The sequence below is a fragment of the Lissotriton vulgaris genome, chromosome 9, assembly GCF_964263255.1.
Source record: "Lissotriton vulgaris chromosome 9, aLisVul1.2, whole genome shotgun sequence".
Classification (NCBI taxonomy): domain Eukaryota; kingdom Metazoa; phylum Chordata; class Amphibia; order Caudata; family Salamandridae; genus Lissotriton; species Lissotriton vulgaris.
In genome coordinates, this window is record NC_141697.1 from 894,345,909 (window position 1) to 894,352,225 (window position 6,317).

At 40.6% G+C, this 6,317-nt stretch overlaps 1 long non-coding RNA gene across 3 annotated transcripts in view; it reads left to right on the top strand.

Moving 5' to 3' along the window:
• Window positions 1-4,960, top strand: part of LOC147692455 (uncharacterized) — a 115,914-nt gene extending 110,954 nt beyond the window's left edge. For all 3 annotated transcript variants that reach the window (XR_015300033.1, XR_015300035.1, XR_015300034.1), the window contains one exon: window positions 4,159-4,960. This is a non-coding gene — a long non-coding RNA (uncharacterized LOC147692455). The remainder of the gene's footprint in view (window positions 1-4,158) is intronic.
• Window positions 4,961-6,317: the final 1,357 nt, after the last annotated feature.

The following is a 6,317-nucleotide window of genomic DNA, read 5'->3' on the forward strand; positions in this document are numbered from 1 at the left end:
GTGTGTACAACAAATGCTTTACACTGTCCTCTGGTACTGCCTTACTGCTCGACCAAGCTACCACTTTGGAGAGTAAGTTCAGTTCTGACTTTAACCTCTGTTATACCTCTGGGGTTGGTGGACTCTATACACTCTATACTTACTTCTAGTCCAGTATATATAGAGCCACTTTCTCACAACTCACAATAATATGAAGCATAATTAATGCCATATCACATACAAACCCTCAGGAGAAGCATGTTCCTGCTATGTGCAGTATTGACTCTACACAATACACTTCATGGGTAACACAGCTCATGGTGACAAGCAACACCATTTAGATGTGTAACCCCAATCTATATACAACTGTTTAGAGAAAAACAACTTTCTCCAGACATTCAAGTCTTGTTACTTAACTAATACCCTACCAGGGTCAGCCTTTAGCGTTTATCAAACCCTTCAAAGCTAGCGAACCTCTTGTGCGAAAAAAACAGACATTAGTAGAAAAGTGGGAATGATAAACAGTGTGTGCACTATGCAGACAGTTTACCCTGTACCACAGTGTTTGCAGGCAACAAAACTCTCATGAGGAATATACCACAGATTATTATGCAGTATCTACTGAGAACAGTGTTAACTCTATACAAAACCTCTTCACAGAGAGACTGCTCACTGTAATCGCCCAATTTGAGGGTGCTAAATGTCCTACTACCCACACCCTTTATACTCTGCTGAAAGTGTTATGGCTTAGCAAGATTATGTAAAGGTGTAAGTACCTGGTGCAACCAGTTGTCTCCTATATAGAAAATATCATGCTGAGATGATTCCCTTAAAATACTCAACGGTGTTTACAATACTTAGTATTTACTACATACAATCAATGCACTGTTACAAAAAGAAATTCAAAAGAAAAAAACTTGTGTGCCAGTCTACACACAAGATTAGTCTTGTACACAGACATTCATAACGTGCTCAATACCTTCTCATCCCAATGACCCATTTGGAGCATAAACCTTTTGTAAGCACTTGCCCCTTTTTGGCAGCAAAGTGGTTGTACAAAACTAGGTACAGACCTAGGATGATACCTGCCTGCCCTATGCAAAGTATAAAACAAACTAACACACACTGGATGATGACTTTGCCCTGAAACTTTCTCTGTAGACCCAAAAAACGTGTCCAACATATTTGTTACAAGTCATCAACTGTCACCTGTAGACAATTACTCCTGAATACAAAAATTTAGAACATGCTCAATATAGCTACACACATGACGCATTGGAAGCATGTGTTTTCTAAACGCATCTATTAGCTGGACACATGTTGTAAATAATTGGGTAGAGCAGTATTATGGTACCTACCTCCTAGGTAAACTATGACACAAACTAACTCATTGGATGATGTCATTAATGTTATAGAACATGTCTTGACTGATGTGAATATTTGTCCTACCTAATAATATATAGCACCCTGCCTTAGGACACGATAGGCTTGCTGTAGGGGAGACGTGTATATATTAAAAGGGAAGATTTGGGCTTAAAGTTGAGTTAGCAGTGTTAAAGCTGTACCAGTCTGCAGTGGTTTGCATGTTGTCTGATGAGGGTGGCACTTTAAGGGCTGCAGCCCTAGTGGGACACTTTTGACTTGCAGGCCCTGGGTACCCTAGGTACATATACTAGGGACTTATGAGTAAGTCATGATATACGAATTGGGTATAAGCCAATTAAATGCATACTTCTAAAGGTCCTTACACTGACTAGGAGGTCTGATTAGCCTTTCTCAGTGCACTGTGTCGAAATACCAGTAGCATCAGTCAAACCTTGGGGGTGATCCTGCAAAAATCGTAATTTCCATATGTATATATGCTTCTGGCATTAATTGAGGAACTCTATCACTTTCCACGGTTTCAGTCTTTAAAATGTATAATAAGTCACAGGAAATTAAAGTAACGGACAGCAACACAGGGAGAACTCCTGCTATTAAAGAAGGGGTTTGAATGGGCGATTGGGCTGATAATTTAGCAGTCTTTCTTACACATTAAATAAAAGAGCTCTTAACAGAATTTACCAGATTCTAGATATTCTATGCAAGGCTTTGTATAGACTGGGCATACTAGGAATCTTCCAGCTTGGCAAGCTCAATAGTATAACGAGCATTTACAAAGCCATTAGGTCTCGCCTTTACAAGAGCTATTGACCTTGGTGTACAACATGGCAAAACACATTACTAGGAGTGCGGTGTTGTGGAAGAGTGCAGAGTCTGGCAAGTTGGGGTGGGGTGGATTGGGGTGGGTTGTATTGGATTTGGGTGCACTGCACAATTGTGGTAATGCATCATTTTAGAAATGTTAGGCCGGCCTTGACGAATTACGAGGCTATAAAATAGTGACCTACCAGCAAACAAATAGTAAGCAACTGGCGGGATCGAAGTCCTTTTTGTTAACTACACTGTCTCGCAAACGAGACTAATGCGCAAGTGCATGCTTTTTTAGGCTTTACACTCAAAATTATTTTCCTACCTCAGTTGTTATATAAAACTCAAACTCTACCATAGAAATTTCCCAAAAAGACAAATTTAAATACTTCAACTATAAACGTTTATTTGAAATAAGGCACAACTGCATACAACACTTATGAAATCCGAAAATGAGGACGTCTTCTATTTCTCAACATAGGTCGTTATTTGTTAGCGGCACATCTCTGCCCGATCTGGATTGGCATGTTAGACCACAAGCCCCACCCCCTTTAAATAAGTGGACCAGGCTTATTCAACTACTCCGCTTCAATACAAAATGTTGTTACTGTACACTAATCTACCATAGCTTACTATTCTAAGAGCCACAAGGGTTCCTTTAGATCTGTCTGTTGCTTGATGGAACGATGGAGTAACATTTCCATCTCCTATGACACCAATAGTTCTTAACTTTTACTTCAAGCCAGGTATGGCTGATTAAAGCCTTCAGAAAATTGAATAATTCTAATCCATGCCGAAGGGGAAAATTGTTCAAGCAGGAGAACTACTCGGCAAGGAACAATGTATACAAACAGCAGCTTACACTTTGAGCTTAATTTGGGCCACATGGGCTGGGAACCAGAGCGGTCCAAAAGATGGAGAAAATGATGAATCTGTGGAACACTTTTTTTTATAATAACCAAAGAGGGGGACGTTCAGGTTTATATAATTGAGTCCATGACTCACTACCAATAAGGAAACCCATAGCATAAGAGGTCAACGTAGTGAAATCTCTTGGCTATGACCACATATGGCTCCGCTGCGACTTGTCAATTTGTACACAGCATTAAAAAAATGTATATAAAATTCCGACCAGGCGGAGCTTCACGCCAGTGAGAGTGACCGCTATGTTTGGCAGATGGGACCCGTGTTGACGGGTCTCTGGCGAGCTGGGAACGATGATCCATATATGGTGGCCATGCGCTCAGATCAAATACAAAGTTGTTGGATGGAAAGAAGTATTAGCCAGAATTGAAGCTAACTGGAGTTGAGTTGGTGTTCGATCCTACCACAATACTGTTTAGAGCCCTCAATGCGGAACATAATTACCCAATGACCACATTAGGCAAATTGGCTTCATTTATTATTTGGCAGTCAGAAGCTGCCACCCGTGGGTCAATGATGGGTTTAAATTAGGAATATTTCTATGCCATGTTGAAGCTTCCTGTACGGGTACCTTATAGACCGAACACATTTGGAAGAACATGGAAGCCTTTTAAGACTCACACTAAACGGGAGGAAGCCCTTGTAAAGGGCCTACATTTCATGCTGAAAAAGTGGCTCATCTCTTCCTCCTCTTTGATGCATCTGTGGCAGAATAGCACAATACAAAGGAGGAAGAGGCGAGATGAGGTTAAAGCTTTCTTTATGTAAAACGTGAATAGATGTTCCTTTAACATCAGCTTCGTAAGTGAAGATGCAAGTTGGTAAGTGTATTTGTATTGTGCATCAAATTAAAAGTATGTAGTATGTACTGTAAAACCAAATTTGTTTAAAAATAAAAAATACCTGTCTCTAGCATTCTAAATTGAGAGCCGAAGGTTTGTGTTATCACCAAAGGTGAGACTTTAAGCATGTGACGTCACACCCGCAACAACTAGGATTTAGTGAAATGGCAATCTAGAATCTAGGTGGACACTGCTCATGATGCCTTTATTTCTTGCTCCACAGTTCAGTCCGTCTTCGCTTCCTTCACCTTGGCCGAGCACTTCATGACGGGGACGGCTGAAATGTCCTGCGGGGCACTGCACTCTCCCGAAGCATCTTGCAGCATGTCGCCGTGAAAGAGGCTACACACGTTTTGAACTTTGCTTGCAATGGAACTCGCCACCCTTCTAACAATCGTTCCTCAACACCATTACTCAACCCAATCGGAAAATGTGCAACTCATTTGTTTCAAAATAGGATTTAATTGCTTCTGTATGACATGAACAGAGTGAGACCTCCCACCCTGTTGCATTGTGGTACTGTTAGTTGAAAGAAAACTTCCCTGGTGGTTCTTTTACGCATGTTTAAGACGCCTAGCTGTTCAGGAGCTGAGCTATTATATATATATTTTTGAAGGTTTTTAGAATCTGTTGGATAAACCATTCACGATAAGAACTGTTAAAATGTTGCATTCAACTTTTTGGAAATTTTTAACAGGTTATACGTTTGTAACTGATTGGTGCAGATGACTGCTGTTGCCACTTTGCGCCAGATTGCACACACGTGTAAAGGTCGCTATCTGTTTCTACAGACTGATTCGTTTCCTATAAGAGTAGTATGTTTTTCCTTTTTAGAAATTACATTCTCTGTGCCGCTTGGATGAACAGCACTGCAGGATATTTTCTGTTATGCGGGCTGGTAGATTGTGTGTGTAAATGAAGTGCACTACAACAATACTGTCAATTGTTTGTGTTTTATTTCTGTACGCTCCAAGAATTAGGTTGAACTTTTGTATGTGGTGGAAATAAAAACCATGATGACTTAATTTCTCTGGGCTGGGTCTCAATCTTTGAAGTACAGGATCTACCTTATTGAATTTCATTGTCTCCTCAAGTCTGAAGACTTGTTTGAAACTGGCATTGAAGGAAGGAGTTAAAATCAAATGTTATGCACAAACTTTGTACCCAGCTGCCTTGAGAATGGCACTTTCGATAACAACCCGTCACTAACCGCTACATCAGAGCACCGGTGTGGTTAAAGCAAGTCTAGAGTGAGATAAAGGGAGTTCAGATTGTCTCCCTATTTGGGTTGATGTGAATTAGGCCGCACTCTTAGTTCAGACTTTTGCACAGTACATGGTCATAGGCAAGTATATGGAAGTATATTTTGCACAGCATACAGGTTAATTTGAAAGCCTCCTCCAATAAACAGCCCAATTGGTATCTGATCCCAGCCTTTCTGCCTGGTGCTGCGTCTCTTCTCTGCTTGAAGAGGAATGGGCTTATGCATGGACTCCACTCACATTTCTTTAGCTGGGTTGTGCTTTTGCAAAACGGATTTAGTGGACTCATGCTGCAGGTCAATTTTGGCGAGGGAGAGTGTGGTCAGTTTTCCAATTCAGCCCAACTCTTGTTTTGCGTTCGAATCAAAGCTATAATTTTACCAATCCCCATGTATCGGCCACAGAGACTTCCCCAATAGAAATGTTACCAAGAGTGACTGCAGTGCAAGTTTTGCCCCGAGCTGAATTGGCTTTTTATTGATCAACATTCATCAGGCAAAGGATTGATGAAATGAAGTGTATTTTGTTATTTATTGGTTTAGGTACGGAGTAAATCCTTGTCCAATCTCTCCTCTTAGCACTCACTTATCCAACCACTGGCTCATTCTTGCATGAGCCCTCTGACAACCACAATAAATATTAACTGCACAGCATATGCACAATAAATTAAAAGAATACAAGTAGAAAAAAGATAACTTGCAATTTTCATCACACAGCGACTGTGCTAAACATTGCATTGGATTTCGGTCTTGTAGTGGTTTAGTACATAGTGTGATTTTATAGTTCCAGCATGGCTTCCACATTTAGAACTACTATGTTGAACATCTTGGAACAGTAAAAACAATGAAACTGTACATACAACAGCTTTCTGTAATGATTGCCTGGTTTAGTGCAAGTGTCAATGTAGCAAGCGGCACCCTGCAGATGAAATGGGCTACAAGCAAGTGGACCATTAGCATTGCCTGGGGCTGTAGCATCCTGTTGAGAAAAAGTAATATAAAAAGAAGAGGGGAAAAATAAAAAAATGGAAGCTAATGGACTGTCAAACCGGCCCTGGCACTGAAATGCACTCATTTTCATGTGGATGTGCACATGAGATCAGAAAATAACATTTAGCGAG